Source organism: Bos indicus, chromosome 11 (genome assembly GCF_029378745.1).
Source record: "Bos indicus isolate NIAB-ARS_2022 breed Sahiwal x Tharparkar chromosome 11, NIAB-ARS_B.indTharparkar_mat_pri_1.0, whole genome shotgun sequence".
NCBI lineage: Eukaryota > Metazoa > Chordata > Mammalia > Artiodactyla > Bovidae > Bos > Bos indicus.
In genome coordinates, this window is record NC_091770.1 from 8,922,174 (window position 1) to 8,938,901 (window position 16,728).

Genomic DNA, 16,728 nt, shown 5'->3' on the forward strand with positions numbered 1-16,728 from the left:
CCAGACTAGGAGAGGAAGCAGTGCGGAGGCTGGAAGAGACGGTGGGGGCGGGGGCGGCGGAGATAGCGAGAGGGCTACTTGTGTAATAAGATTCTTTGATTTTGTTAGCCTGGCTCATGGCCTATTAATTAGATTACTCTCTCTTTCATTCTTGATTTCACATCCGTGTTTGTTCCTGTCTCCTAAAATGTGGGCGCGAGCGTTGCGAGCAGGAACCAGTGATGTCACTGCCGGCCGGCGGCGGCCGCCTGGCCTTCTGGAGGGCTCCGGGCCTCCAGCCCTCTTTCTGAGTCGGGGCTTCCTCGAGGAAGAGTCCTTCTGGAAGTGACCTCAGAGGGGTCTGGGAAGAGGGCAACTGGCAGCCCCGCGGCGGCCGGGTGTGCACAGGCCGCCGGCCTCGGGGAGGGGACGCGGGGAGGGGGCTGCGTGGCGGCGACCCGGCCTCTCCACCCTGGGATCTAGGACCGGCCTCAGGTGGAGGTGGGGCTCCGAGGAGCGCAGGAGGGTGATGCCCGGCACAAGGCCGCGGGCTTCAGACGCCCAGCGTCCCCAGGGAACGCAGCGCAGGGGCCCGGCGCCCGGGTGGGGCGGGGGCGCTCGTGGGGGCCGGGGGTGGCCCGACCTTGCCCGGCCCGGCTCTGCCCGGCGGTCCGGCCGTAACAGCTGCGGACAGTCCCACAAGCTGTTTTCCTCGTGGCGACCATTCAGCAAAACGCACGATCCTTTCTCAAAGATTTAAATTTCGCGGATGAATTACCATACACCGGTTGCTTAGCAACTAAATTCAAGCAGGGCTAAGAATATGCAAGCTTTTTGTATTCTCATTAATAAAAATGCCACTCTGACACAGCAGCCCGACTTTGGATCACTGCAACTTCTGTAAAAGCCGTAGGAGAATACAAACCGATCCTGCCATTTAATTACAGATCAAAATGGCTTGAAACGCTATGTTTTGTTCATCTATCTTCCTAAAAGCGATGTAAAAAATAACGGCTTTTCAAGAGCAGTAGTAAATTCTTTTTTTTTTTTTTTTAATGGAGTTGTCTGTTGGGGTTACTGATCATTGTCATCTGAAACTTTTGGAAACAGGTCGAAATATCCCACTTCATCAACATTTCTGCTCTCTCCCTAGCCCCATCCTTTGATGCTGCGCTCCGTCCCCAGCCAGATAATAACAATTAATATCATAATTCTGGAGCAACTCGGGCCTCGGGAGCCCTTGAGACGAAGGACAGTTGGCTGAGCAATCGGCAAAACCAGTAGCTGGAGAAAACCTGAGAACTTGAGAACCAATAGAGATAGAAACTTGTGGAAGTTTCCTGGGAGGGCTGGGGGGCTTCGGAGCTCAACGTAGCTCAGGCTCCGGGGGCCTGGACACCACGTCTGGGAAAGCACAGGATGGAAAGGAAGGTCTGAATCCCTGTCCTACAAGTTTGCAGATTTTTCCTTCTGGGCCCGGCCTCTTCTGCCCAGAATTCGGTGACGGTGGAGCTGAGAGGGCTGAGCGCAGGGCCTGCTGACCGACCCTCTCCAGTCCCCGCGCCCAAGGGCCCTGGAGGAAAAGTAAAGACGCAGCTGGACCCCGGGTCTCCAAGGACTGGGCCTGCGCCAGAGACCAGGGCCTGGGGTTTCCATCGTAGGCACGGCATGTCCCTTCCCGAAAGGTGTCTCGTAAGGAGGGGATGCACGGGGTCCAGCCCCGGGCTACAGTCCGAGGAAGGAGGGGGAGCTGAGGTCAGCGGGGCGGTCCCGGGGCGCAGGATGCTCGGCGGGAGGCCGGCGCTTGGTAGAGTTTGGGCCGCCTGGCCGGGAGTGGGGAAGGCGGGCGCTCCACGAAGGCTGGGGTCAGCCGCGTCGCGGTCCCCTCCAGGGGCGGAGGGTCCCGGGCCAGCGCGGCGACCCAAAACGGGCGGTGGGCGAGCGCGATGCCGGGAAGCAGGGGATGCTGAGCGGCGGATGGGTGTCCAGGCCGCCAGCCAGGAGGATCGCGCCGCCTTCGCCTCTGAAGCTGCCGCAGGAGGCAGTGGTCGGCTCTGAAAAGATGGGGGGCGGCCGGGAAGCGGGGTGGGCAAAAGTGAAACTCCCCTTATTAATTCCAGCAGCATTCCCAGGGAGCTATCCCCCTCCCCATCGCACTTTAGCGAAAGTGAGAACTGAGAGATCACTTTTCCTTGGTCAGCCTGGACCCTGCAGGATCACAGCTGCCTCAATTTAACCCGATTTCTTTCTAATGAATATTTTTTTAAAGTGGAAATTAAACCAAAAGTTGAATATTTGCTATATTAAGTGCCCAGAGGCATCAGAGTCCTCAGGAAAACGTACATAATAAACAGGAAGCCATTTATTTACAAATATAATTGCCCTGGACAAGCCACATTCCTGGTACGTAATTCATTAATGGAATTTGTTCCTTCTCCTGCCTTTGGAAAGAGAAATTTTAGCTTTTAAAAATATCTGGGTCTGGGGGAGGGGAGGAAGAATGGTTAGTTTACCTGTTCCTAAGAAAAGAAGCAGTAGTGTCTGGGCCAATTCCTGTCTGTGGAGATGTTAAATAGTATAAAATATCATTTAAAAGACATGGAGAGGCCTTTGTGTGTATGTGTTTCTACTCTTCAGAAAATTAAGTTTGTTGGCAGTGGTTGCTGTCACCAGAGTTGCCCAGTGAAACTGTACTGGTAATTTAACCCTAGTTGGGGTGTGTGTGCACGCGTGTGCTTGTGAACAAAACTAAACTTTAAATAACTTGAGCAAAATCTGACTGTAAACCTCACTTAGTTGCCAGAGTTTTAGAAATGTCTGTGGCAATGTGCCTGCTGCCCTCGACCCTTCCTGTCCAGTCATACCTGTGGCTGGTGCTGGTTCTGTTTTCTTATCCCTGGTCTTCATTAACTGGGGATGCTTTCTCTAAGAGAGCTCCTTCCCCAGCGAACTGGGAGAGGAGCATCCTTTAGGAGAGAGGTGATACCCAAGGGGAGGAAGAACCAAGTGTGAGTCTCCGGGTGACCCAGGGAGTAGTGAGTAAAGATCAGAAGCACAGGACACACCGAGGTGGGTTTGGAGCTTCCTGAGGCCCCCAAAAAGGGACGACAACAGAGGATATAAAGAACAGAACTGATTTCCACTTTTCATTGTGGCTACAAAATCAGGGGGTGAATACGGAGAGGAAGGCAAAGGCATCTTTTTAATTCAGAAACAAAAACAAAAGGACAAGGGCTGTTTTGATGAAGAGCTTCCTGGGAGACCCAATATTAGTTCTGTCCTGCAGAACTGGCTCCCTCCTGGCTGAAGGCAAGTCCATTTAGTTGACTGGAACACTGCACACTGAAATAGAAGAGATACTCGTTTCAGAGAGCTTCCCTTGCGCACCTGCCACCCTCAGTCCACCCAGGTTCAAGCAGGGCAACCTGGAGGTATGAAGGGGTCCTTCCACTCTGCCCCTGTGACAATCTCGGAGGGAGAGAGTCTATTCTTCACTCATGTTTCCAAGGTTGAAAACTCTCCGTCAGAGTTTAAAATGAAAAATAAATTAGGTCTAGCTAGAAAGTACAGAGTACAGTATCACTCAGAAACTAACAATATGAAAACAAACATCTTATTAGCTTGGGCTTGAGACTGTATAGGTTACAACAATCCGTGAACAAAACAACACCTAGAAACAATTTTTTATTAACATTTGGGGAAAAAAATCTTTCAAACTTGCTCAGGCTATCCTGCTGATTGTGTTTTATACCCCTACAAGATTTTTTCCCAACAGGGCTTTAAAATGCTTCGAACCTGACATCTTTAGCTCTTCCAAGAACTATTTTAACAAGAAAGGGAGGCTAAGCAAATAGCCTGAGGTCCAGGGAGGGGAGAGGAGGTGGTGGAGACTCTAGGCTCAAGCCTGCAGCCCACACCTAAAGAGGGAGTTTTGATTTTCAGTGGTGGGGAGTGCCTCACAGCTCAGCGCTCCCTACCTGTGTACCTGAATTCATAAGCTGTCCTCTGGTTATCAAAAAGGAAGGCCTGCAGGTCTGTAGGCGAGGTGGGTGGACATGAAGAGAGAGACCAAAGATGGATCAGTTACCTACTCTTGTTTCTAGGCCTGAACTGGGGCTTCAAGGAGGCGGGGGAAGCCCCCCAGGGAACGAAGCCTCCACCTCTATTCGCATCCCCCTCCTCCCAGCCAGAAAGCCAATTGCTGGCTGACTGGAGCAAATTGGTAACCAAAGGGATCCCTGGGTACGTGTGTCACATAATGCACAGAACTTTCTGTGCGGATAGGCCCTCACCCAGGTGACTATGTGTAGGCAGAAAAAAAGAAAAAGGAATTAAGACAGATTAAATGGAAAAACTCTGAGAGATGGGAAAAGTGTGGCCTCGTACGACGATGCGTGCAAGCCCATGTGCATGGAAACAGTCATAGCTTGCACGTCCTCTGTGCCTGTGCTGGAGCATCCTTTAAACACCCTGCCTCTAGCTGTATTCAGGCTAAAGAGAACTTGTGCCTAATCTGGGGGCTGGAGGAGAACCTTCCTACCTAGGAACACCAGGCCCTGGTGGCCCTGGAGCCCTTAGGAGCCAAGTTAGGTCCCAGCCGTGTTATCCTTACCCTGCCCTTTTCGTCAGGATCCTCAAATCCTGACTGTGGGAGAGCAGGTTACCCCCTGCCCATGGCCCTGAGGCGTGCACCCAATCACCTTGGCCTGGGGCAGGAGAGCAGCTCTCTCACCAGCAGCGGGAAGTTGCCTGCTGCCGCCCGAGGTCACATTCAGAAAGCCTGTTTTTCTGGGAGAACCTCGCCACAAAGGCGAAGGTGGTGCAAACCGTGCTCATTTGCCCCAAGCACCAAGGGGAGATGTAACCGAGGGACAAGCACTTGGCAGGAGGGGCTGTGGAGCAGGACAGTTGGTCCGGGCAGCATCCCTGCACCCAGCCCTCTCTGCAGGAGGGAACAGGGGGTGGTGGAGGGGCCCAGGAGCGGGAACTGCTGACAGGCAAGCAGGCTGCCGAAGCTGTAACAAAGGATTCGTGCCAAAGTAGCACCAGGGATCTCCAAAGGATTGCACACCTTACAGGCGTGTCCCCAGCTGCTGAGACGGGAGTCCCTTGATGGTTCCTGGGGCTCTGTGGACGTGCCGGGGCTGTACATGGCGCGGGGCCCGCTGCACGGATTCTCCACCTCGGCCTCGTGCTCCTGCAGGCCGCCGCAGGCTGGTTCCCGGGCGGGTGGGCGAGCGCTGGTCTTGTTGAGCAAGCACCTGGTTGTCTGAGAAGGCGATGGGCTGTGGTGGGGCCCAGGGGTGCCTGGATGCCAGGTGGCTAGGCCCAGCACGCCTCCCTGCCTGGCCAGATGAGCACTGGAGCAGGGAGCTCTGGGGGTTGAGTGACCAGGGCCTTGCAAGGGAAGCCAGCGGGACACTGTGGAAAGGACGCCTTCAGGACACGCTCTTGGGGCAGGTTGCCTTTCCTGAGGCCTGAGCCTGGCCGTGCGGAGCCCTGGCGGTGACCCTGCACCCCAGCGCAGCCTGGGCCTCCAGCTGCTGGTGGTGGGGGTGGCAGAACACACGGGTTGCCAACGTTGTGCCCTAGCCCCAGGATCTGGAACAGTTCAAGGCAGCACTGGAAAGTGGGTGGGTGGCTGGCTGGAGAGTGGGAATACCTCAGAGTTCTGTGACTTCACCCTAACTGTCCCCACTGGCTTCCCTGGGAACTCGGTGGGGGGTGGTGGAGGGGCTGAGAATGAGACAGGCAGGAAGAGAGAAAAAGCTCAGGGTCCCAGTTCAGGACACAGAAACAGGTGGAAGAACCTGGCACGCACAGAGCTGTCCCTCCACCCGTGGGTGGATGAGCACAAAGTGGGTGATGAAGGCAGAACCTTGGGACAGAGGTGGGAGGCGATGTAATATGTGGATAAGTGGCCAGTGGCCATCTCTTTACTGGGAATGGTTGCCGACCTGAGCACCCAGTGGCCAGCACCCACCTTTCCAGGTCTCCCAGCCCCCAAGCCGCCCAGAGCAGAGGATCTGCCAAAGTTGGCTGCAGCCCTCAGGCTAGGCCTCCAGATGCCTCAAACCACCCTCACCTCCTCCCGCTGGCCTAGGCTGGGCTGGGGCTGCGACCCCATGAACGGCCCCTGCAGTGGGGCCCGCTCGGAAATTCCAGCCAGTCAGCCCAGCATGGCGAGAGGGCTGGAGGCAGTGAGTGACACTGGCTCCTACCCCTGGCTACATACAAGTGCAAATGAGATGCATTTTGGCTGATCAGTCCACTGTATTTTCTGCAACTTAATGTGTCTAGTCTTGTCAACTCCTCTAGTCGGGAAGAATAGCAGAAAATTTTACAGAGAATCTTTTCTGTGTGTGTGTGGTTTCCAGCTTCGATTCCATCCAGGGGGATGGGTGAGAGAGGAGAGGAAGGGGAGGCTTGCTGACATGAACAACATTGTATAAACCCTCCTCGAATGCAACTTTCAGCCACAAACAAGAAAGGAAAAGGAGATGGGAGTGGGTTAGAGTGGCTGACAAGAAACCTTGATGAAACTTAGGTGGGTCTGGCTGGGGAAAGTTTCCAGCACTGTTTTCAAGAACAAAATTCAATTGTACTGACTTGGGTGGAGGAGACAGAGCAAACTCCTTCCCTCTGCTAACCTCCATTTAGTGGAGGCTTATGCAGGGGGGCAGTTTTCTGACACCAAAGGAGCCTTATGTGAGTAACGTGTTTGCTATCCTCTTTCTATGTCACTTTTCAAACAATTTGTCAGTAAAGTGAAAAAACTTGCCTCCAATTCTCACCAGAATCCCCTACCACCAGGTTTCCTGGGAAAGCAAGTTCTCTCAGACCTAGATGATGCCGGCCTTCTGTGAGGTAAGGTGGGAGTGGTGGGGTGGAGGGAGGACCAAATGGCCTCTGGAATCTGCCCAGGCCACCTTTGGGGGAGCTTTCCTCCAGCATGGAGCCCTGGGACCCTGGCAGGACACAGGGCCAGCACCAGCCTCCACTCACACCCCTCTTCACAGATATTTGCTGTTTCGGACTTGTGTGCAGCCGACCCCAGCAAAGGGAACAGGAGATTTCCTGAGCCATGTTCCCCAGCCCTGGCCTGCTCGCTACCCCGCTGCCAGGCCCTGTGGTAGGCAGGGCCCACACTGCCTGGATTCTGGGAGCTGTATGCCAGCCTCTAGCCCCCTCTTCCCTGGGAGTCTCAGAGTCAGCAGGAAATAAGTTGTTGACTGTGGAGCTGTCCTGTTAAGATCTACCTCTGGGATCAGCTGCCCACTCCCAGGGGTGGTTGCAGCTCTACTTGGAACCACAGGGGCGGCTGACAGCCTGAGCTGGGCAAAAAGAGCCACCAGCGAGGCATGCCACAGGCCCATTTCATTCAGATGTGGTTTGGGGACCCATCAGTTGTCCAAGCTGACCCTGCACCATCCAGTTACCTGTGGGGGATCCTTTCTCTGCTGTATTCCTGGGCTGAGGTGTGAGATATCCTCACTGCAGGGCAATTAACTCTAACAGAATAGAATGGGGTGGAGTCACGTGCTTCACAGGGAGAGCAGGGGCAGCCAGGCACTCTCTGAAACCATCCCCACGTTTATGCTCCTTAGCCGAGGAGTTTGCTGGTCAAAAGCAGCTCAGGTTTCCGCGTGCGGCCTGGGCGTTATACCAGCCTGGTAAAGACATCAGAACCAGGTGTATGCTGCTGCTTTGGCTTTCGCCAGGAGCCAGCAAGGAGCTGGGGAGATGTCCTTAACACATTCACTGCCCCAACTCTCCCAGAGTCCCCAACAGGCAGGCTCAAAGGGCTGAACTCCTGGCAAGGAGCAGAGGGGAGGGACACTTCCAACTGCCCCCTGGCTGAGCCTGCCTGCCTCATGGTGGCTGCTCAGGGCCCCTGCCAGCTGCCCTGTCCTCTCACTATGGATTCCCAACAGCAATACATTCCCTCCCTCCCTCCATCCATGCCGCACCCTCCCATACCAGAACTAAGCATGGATTTCCATTTGGGATAAGAAGAGGGTGTCCTTAAAGAGGCAAGGAGGTTCGTGAACCATCCTCAGTCCCAGTAGCTTTTTCACCAAACAGATGAGTTTCACTCAACTTTTCTTTTGAACAGTCACTCAGGCTAAAACCATGCGAACCCATGAGCAAAAAGAAAAATTGAAACCTGGACCAAGTTCCTTATTTCTCCTTTGCCCTCTGAGTTCACCATCCCTCATTTCTTCAACTCCCAGCCATCTTGATATCCATGACCCCAGGTAAAGATTTAAAACACTTGTTTCTTAAAATCGTCCAGGGCTCTCAGCATTTACTAGAGTAACTGGAGAGAGAACGCATCCTCCCCTCCTAGCCTGACCCCCAATTCTGCATCCTCACCAAATAAACACCACCATCAATTACACTTTGCATCACTTCATTCGGCCAGAAATGAAGACTCCGTTATCTACCAGGAGTAAACATCGGCTTTACAGAAAGAAATAAATTCGACCATGTCTACCTCCTGGAGAACTCTTTGAGAACATCATCTGTCTTCTTACCTCCTTTACTGGGGTGGCGTGCTGTAAAGATCTGAGGTAGCAGAATTTTGAAACGGCTTGATTACCTGGAGCTGGGTTTGGAGTCCTCAACTCCAGTCATTAGTATACAGTCATTAGTAGTCATAATTGGTATTTAATTGCTTGATCGGATGGGTGCTTTATTGGTGACCAGATTTAGTTTCCCCCAGAAGTAGAAGAGGTCCAGGATCAGCGAAGGAGAAGACACTTGCAGCAACTTTTTCAAGCAGAAGGAAAGTACTTGTGATATATTTGCAGACATGTGTCTCACACATTTTTTCCCTGCCTTTTGTAAACTAAGAATAAACATTACAGATCTGGGTTTTAATTTATCCAGATGAGATCATCAAGTACCTAGGAGATTTCATATATATATTTATGTGTGTGTTTTATACACACACACACACTATAGAATATACATATACACACACTGTAGAATATATATATATACACAATAAAATACATATACACACAATAGAATATATATACACACTATAGAATATATATACACACAAAAGAATACATATATATACACACACTATAGAACACACACATATACACATATATATATGTGTATTATATATGTATATATCATAAAGTACCTAGGGGGTTTCATACACTCACACTACAGAATATATAAATATACACACACACTTGAGAATTGAGGACACTTGGCTGCTAATACTAAAAGGCAGAAACAAACTCAATACCAAAGCAGAAACAACTGAACCGCCAGCAAAATCGAGGATCTAAGCAAGTTCACTTTATTCCTTCGCAGGAAGAGGGTCAGCGGCGGCGAGGCGAAGTTGCCTGGGTCTTTGCAGAGGGACCCGGCGGCGAGGCGCGCCAGACCTTCCCACCAGCGGCCGCCTGGGCGCGGTGCTTAGCGACCCCTCGTCCCTCATCACCTCCCCCTCCACCACCACCCCCAAAACGCTCTTTTGTGCGGGGGGTCTCGGTCTCCACCTGGTCCCCTTCTCAGAACCCTGCGGCCGGAGAACTTCCTCCGCCAGGCGCCGCCCCCACCTCCGTCCGCGGGCCTGCAGCCCGCTCCCCGCTTTGGACTCACCCGGCGCGGTCCTTCCATCCACTCCACACACAGACAGGAAACCGGCCTCAGCCGGGGCAACATCTGAAACCACACTTTGTCGATAGCATCAAAGACCAAAGCGCACACTTGGGACTCTGAGCTCCCGAGCCCGCTTCTAGCAGAAAACCGGGTCCCCAGGGGAGGGCGACCGGGGGCCAGATCCTCTCTCCGACCGCGCCGCCGGCTTTCTTATGGAAATGAACGCGCCGGGCCGCGCGCCCCGGCTGGGCTCGCGCCCCTGGCCCCCCGGTCCGCGTCGCGGCCGTGGGGACCCGGGCGCGGGGCTCCCCTCTGCCCGGACGGCCCTCGCGCTGCATTAAATATTCATGGAGATCGCTATTTTCTTAAAGGAGAACCCGCCGCGCGGGAAAGTTCACAGCCAAGGGCAGGCACAAAGGAGGTCTCGGTGCTGCGCGTTCCGACTCCGAGAAATGCACCCCTCTCCACGGCGGGGCTCGCTCAGGAGACACGAGGAGGGGCCTAGGGGACAGGAGAGCGCGAGCGAGTCACTTTTCTTGGAGGGGGTGGTAGGAGAGCTGAACTTGGCGGAAAGAAAGCTTGCTCCGTAATCCCCCCTACAGTTACTTAGACATTGACCGAAACATCTCACGCGCCAGTCCCCGGGGCTTGCTTGCTTGCTTTCTTTCTTTTTTTTTTTTTTAAGGAGGCTGTTGGAGCTTCCTCCCCGGGATCCACCGGCACCGGGGGCAGTAAGAAAGTTTGCCCGGCGCTGTTGGAGATGCGCACGCACGAAGTTTATTAAACCTCTTCTCGAACCACAATTTCAGTGGACGTTATTAAACCTCTTCTCGAACCACAATTTCAGCGGACGGTTCCAACAACAACCAACCCCGCACCTGCCTGCTTGCTGCCCCGCGAAGCAGAGGCCGGACTCACGGAGAGCCGGCCGGCCTGTCCAGGAGCAGCGGGCTGGGGCGATTTGGGGGCTAGTGTCTGGGCCTCAGGTCCCACTCGCGCGCCCCGCGCCCCGAAGCCCCCGCCAGCCTCGCGGCTTCTCTCCCGGGAATGCAGCCGGACCCCGGGGCCGAGCCCGAGTGGGCGGAGGGTCGAAGAGGTGGACGCTGAGGCCGGCGCGCCGAGGTCCCTGCGGGAGCGCCCCTCTCGCGCTCAGGGCCCTGCGTGCGGCCGCGGGGGCCCGGCCTCGCGCGCCCTCGCCGGCAGGCTGCGTTCGCCCCCGGCCCACGGGGCTTTGTGTGCCCGGCCCCGCGCACCTTCGCTAGCGGTCGGAAAGCCTCGAGCGCCATCTAACGGGAGCAGCCGCAGCTGAGGCCGAACGGAGGTGGAGACTGGCCGCGCGGCCCCGGGCGGGCGCTCCCCGCCTCCTCCCGTGCCGGCCGGACGCCACCTCCGGCGCGCGCACCGCACACTGGCTCGGCAATCCGGAGCCCCCCCGAAGCCCACTTTCCGGGATCGGGGGCCGGGGGGTGCAGCGGCCGTCTGCGATCTCGGGACCGTCCCCTGCGCCTTGTCCTCCCTTCTGTGCGCCCCAGGCCACAGGAGGCGGAGGATCGTCTCGCACCTGCCTTATAGGGCCCTGGTGCCCTTCGCGCGTTCTCATTCTCCTTTTGGCCAGCGATGGAAAGTACCAAGGAGTCCCCGGAGGGAGCACCAGGTTCCGGAAAGAAACAGCCACATAATGAAGAGGTCTGCAGCCGAAGAAGCTTCCAGAGGGATGGGGGAAGGGCTATGGGAGAGGATAACGGCTACAAAACAAAAATGCGTCATGGAGGGCGATTTGGTCTTGCAGGGCCTCTGGGGAGCTTCAGGCGGCTGCTTTTCGGGAGCTGCTGTTTGGAGAAGACTTAACAAGTGGGGAGTCCTGCATGGGCCTTTGGAGAGGGCGCGGGAAGCCGGGCACAGGGAGCGACAGAGGAGAGAGAGCCAGCACCCCAGAAGGTCGGCTGGAGCTTGCGAAGGTTTGGCCCCTCCTGAACGTTCCAGGCCACCTTGGAGGCCCGCGATTGTGGGCGGTACACGTGGTGGCCGTGCGCTTCTGTCCGCTCAGGGGATTTCCGCAGAGTCTCAAAGTTGGCAGAGGGGCTGGCGTTCCTGAACAGCTTCGAAGGGAGGACAGGAAGGGAGCAGGGGTGGCTGTCAAGGCCCAAACCGCCCTCTCCTCAGACCCCTTAGCTGCCATCTGCCCGGATGTTTCCAGTGTGGGTGACCTGTCTCCATACCTTGAAGCAAAGGGCCAGAGGCGGGAAGGGGGGTGGGCAGCCTGAGTGAGACCCCTGGCTTGGCCCTGGTGATGAGACCAGAGGGGCTGGAATGTAGACCCCAGGAAAAGCAGAGGATCTTCGGATCCAAGCCCAGAGATGGTGAAGGACTGAGAGGCCTCTCCCACCCTTCCTGGGGACTGGAATGCCTGTTCCCCCCCACCCCACCCCCCAAGAATGTAGTGAGAGTAGACAATGACGTCAGATGGACAGTTTTTATTCTGGTAAAAGACACATGCAATTCTCGGTCTTCACCATTTTCAAGTGTGCGGTTTAGTGGCATTAAAGACATTCCTACTGTTGTACAAGCACCACCACCACTCACAGGACACTGTCATTGTCAGAAACTGAAACTCTGTACCCATTAAACACGAAGTCCCTCCCCCAGCCTCTGGCACCCACCTTTACTTTCTGTCTCCATTAATTTGATGACTTTTGAGTCCCTCATATACATGGAAGCATACAGTATTTGTCCTTTTGTGACTGGTTTATTTCACTTAATGTTCCTGGTGTATCTTGTGTCAGAACTCATTCTTGTTAAGGCTGAATCATGATTGATTGTGGTGCCTACTCCAGTGGCTCAAGGGAAAAGAATCTGCCTGCAATGCAGGAGACTCAGGACACGCAGGTTTGATCCCTGGGTCAGGAAGATACCCTGGAAGAGTGCATGGCAACCCACTCCACTATTCTTGCCTGGAGAATCCCATGGACAGAGGAGCCTGGGGGGCTATAAGCCATGGAGGTCACAAAGAGTTGAACAGGGCTGAGGCAACTCAGCATGCGTGCACACTCACAAACCTAATGAAGTAACACTAATAAGGAAAATTGACTGTGGATTTTAGCAGAGTGGAAACACCCTGATGACTATTTCAAATCTCTACTCTTTCATTTTTGAGTCCAGTTGTACAATCTGGAGAAAATGCCCAAGAGAGAGGGGCACACAGACCTAACACCATTTATAATCATTTCTAATCACCTCCCTTTCTAATCACAAGCTGGAAAAATGGAAGGGCCATTGTATGAGTGAGCCCTATTCTTTTCTTTGTTTCCAGAAGGAGACCAGAGATTCAGCACCTCTTAAGTTGAGAGGAGGGAAGACAGAAAGTGTGTCTGTCTTCTTCCTGGATTCTTTGGTTTATTCCACTTGGAAGAAACACCAGTGTCCCCCACACTGGCCATGTGTTGGGGCTGGTGGAAACCCCTGAAGTCCTTTTTCCTGAGAGAGGGCTGAGAAATAGCTAGCATACAGGGAGGAGGGCAGCTGGTCCACCCCGACCCCCTGGCTGGGAACTGTCTCCCCGCAGGGCAACCTCTGCTTACGCTGCCTCGCTCGGCCCTGGTCGCTGGTGTGCTCAGCCAGGCTTATTTAGAAGTTTTCTGTGGTGTATTTAGAAAGTGCCGCGTCCTCCTTTCCACTTCCTTTTAACATTACAGGCTGTGGAGACAGGTCAGTATTTTAATTGCCCACATTTTAAGTGAAAATATCTAGCGTGGGCATATGATAATCAGTGGCAAGGACTGTGGTGCCGGGGTCGGAGGCCCCAGCTCTTGCCCAAGCTCCACCTTGACCACTGAACCACACTGTTTCTTTTATCCAACAGGAGGGCTGGCCCAGGACACAGACGAGAGAAACCAGAGCAGCCAGTGTTGGCAGAGACCACCACTTGCCTTCTGCCGCCAGGCCAACCCTGCCCCTTGCTGCAGGGCCAGAGCTCAGTGGTGATGCTGGGGTTATGGAGGGAGGAGCCTGAGCACACCCTTTGGGAAGGCTGATGTGCAGGCGCTGGTGTCACTGCGTCTGGCCCTCTCCTTCAGTTGGAGCGGCTGCTCCCCAGAGAGAAGGATGCACTCACTGCCCATCAGGGGCTCCACAACTTAAGACAAAGAAAAAAAAAATCATGACTGTGCCACACTCATGCACACATAGTCGTTCTCTCTTCCCTTGTTAAAGCTGCTTCCGTGTGAAAGAGAAGATGCTGGGGGATTATGTCCTGGGGCCACTGGGACTGAGGGCATTCTGAAAGGGCTTTGTGGTGTTTGGATCCAAGCCATTTGTTTTCAGAGAGAATCTCATTGGGTAGGAGCCTGCTTTTTCCATTTGCAATGGCTTATTAAGTATAAGCATCTCCCTTCTCTGTTTACTGAGTGATGAGCTCTTCCTCCAATGACCCTGCCAGGGGAGACAGCCAAAGTATATCCTCAACACACGGTTACCCCGCAGAGTGTCCTTCCTGTACACCGGGAGACCACAGGCAGGACTTGTGGGGGAATTTGGGTGTCTTCTTATGATCCCCAATCTCCACTAATGGCACCATGTCACTAATGCCACCCACATCTCCACGTCCTGCTCCAGCCCCAGCAGAGAGACTGAAGGGGTACCTGGTGTAGCGGGCAGTCCTTGGCTGTGCCCTCTGCCAGTGGCTTGGCAGGGAGGCCACAGCCTTGGAGCTTACTTACTGTCACTGAATCTCATCTGTGTTTCCCACGGAAGGCTGTTCTTCCTGTCCCCACTGGGCAGGACAAAGAGAAAGGCAAAAGTTCCTTTCAGCACCTGCATGCAGGCTGTTAAAAACCCTGGAAACTCATGAGCAGTAAAAATTAACCAGACACTGGCTGATTAGTAGCTGGTTGTCTAGCTGAACTGGCTGGCTTCTAGTAGGTCAGTTTAGTAGGAGGATGGTCCACTGGGCTCACAGACCCAGCCTTAATGAGCCAGATTCCAAAGGTCAGAGTGAAAACAAAATCCTGCGATTTGCCCAGATTTCAGAGACTGAATTCACTTGTAAGATCTGGTCTGGAAATAAGGATGAATGATTCCAACTAAGTGGATTCTTTTTCCTCTCTGCCAATTTCTTCCTGGTGATATAGAGAAAGCCTAAGACATATCATCAATTTTGTTTTATAAATATTGTCTACCTGCCTATACCTCAGTATGGACTATGGTGAAATAATTACACCAAACTATTTTCAGCCTCTTTCATACTCTCAGTGGAAGCTTGGTTCTTTTATTCTGTGTTCTGCTTTTCTGATGAGGCTGCACTGACTCTTTGCACTTAGAATTCTGTGAGGGCTGCATTTAGTGCGCAGATCCAGTCTTCTTTTACACTTGATAGAATACAGGGCTGAGGCAGGTATTGGATATAGGAGTTGGCATCTCGTCTAAGGGTTGGGATTATTTAATCTGCCAGTCACTCCGTCCTCACCATCTCCTGAAGAAAAATAGACCTCTCCGATCGAATTACCGACTGGGACGGTTCTGGGGTGGGCGGCAAAGACAGGTTTGAGCTCTGTTGGAGCACAGGATTCACTGCACTGCGTCCCATGATTTGTGTGTGTGTTACATCACACACATACACACACACAACACATACAGTAACACACACAGCGCACACACGCACACACAACACACACAGTACACAAACACACAACACAGTACACACACGCACACACAACATAATAGTACACACACAACACACAGTGCACACACACTCAACACACATAGTGCACACGTGCAGACACAACACACACAGTACACGCATGCATACATACCACACACTGTACACACACATACATCACACAGTACACACACTCACAACACAGTGCGCGCACACACTGCACACATGCATACACAACACACACAGTGCACACACACGGCACATAAAAACATGTGTTTGTGTCTTAAGTTGCATCAGGTCCCCAAGCCCTGGGGTCCTTCTCCCCTGGGTGTCCAGGAGATGGGGTCCTTGAAAGCAACGTGAGCTGGTGAGGAGGTGAGGTGGCTGCCCAGCCTCGCCGGCCTTTGAGATGAGGCGTGGTTGTCTCAAGTGAGAGCACGTAGAGGAGGTGAGAAAGCGGCCTTTTGTTTGCTGGGAGTTGTGGCCACACTGCGTGGCGTGCAGGATCTTAGATCCCCGCCCAGGGATTGAACCCTTGCCCCCTGCAGTGGAAGTTCAGACTCTTAACCACTGGACTGCCAGGGAAGTCCCTTTGGCCTTTTGTGTTTCTTATACATAATTTGCTATTCTCTCATTTTTTTTTCAAATGTTTTTTGGGGAAAAAATCACATTACACATCTCAGCCAGGCTAAGAGAAATCCCCAAAAGGAAGTTTTCCCCACATTTGGGCCAGAACACTTCAAGATGACTGCCTAGCCTTTGGTGAGCAGAATGTGGCAAAGGTCAGGAAGTGAGGGGCATCCTCCGGGAGAGGGGACGGGTCCCCTCCTGTCCACGGGACCTCCTCCCGCCACCGCAGCCTCTGTGCCCTGTGTTCACCACAGGGTCCTGTGTGGTGGCCGCCAGGGTTCACTTCACATCTGCCGAGGGTGTAGGTGATGCATCAGGGTCCCAAGACCAGCCATCTGTCCCCCTGGAGCATCAGAGTACCACATGATTCTTTAGGGGACAAGTCAAGTCATTTAACTGACAGATAATTTCAAACTATACCTTTAGATCAAACCCAGCATACAGAACCATCCTGTGATTTAAAACCCCAAACCAAGACTTCAGCTGCATTTTCTGCTTGGTGACGGTGGCTTGGGACCTGGCCCTCCTTCCAGCTCAAGGCACGTGTGGTTTCTTCTGACATTAGTGATATTTCGGTGGAAATTTTTTGAGAACATTGCCTTGCAGCTTATCCCCTCCTTCCTTTATGAGGTTGGGATTGAATTTTCAGGACATTATATTTTAAGATTCATCCTCTCCCCACCCACCTCCATCCCCACCCCTCAACATAGACAGATTTGGGGCCACCTGTTCACTCCCCAGCCAGGAGGATGGAAAGATTCCTCCTGCCAGCTTCTCGCCTTCATCCTGCAACAATGCCCTCCAACGTGACGGGAGAAGAAAGCTCCCTTGGCTCCACTTCC

General features: G+C 53.6%; 1 long non-coding RNA gene across 1 annotated transcript; it reads right to left on the reverse strand.

The window, feature by feature from the left end:
* Window positions 1–3,099: 3,099 nt before the first annotated feature.
* LOC139185723 (uncharacterized) lies at window positions 3,100–10,759 on the reverse strand. The gene is made up of 2 exons (XR_011569201.1): window positions 5,051–10,759; window positions 3,100–3,321 (listed from the first exon to the last, which is right to left on the reverse strand). It is a non-coding gene; the product is annotated as an uncharacterized lncRNA (long non-coding RNA).
* Window positions 10,760–16,728: the final 5,969 nt, after the last annotated feature.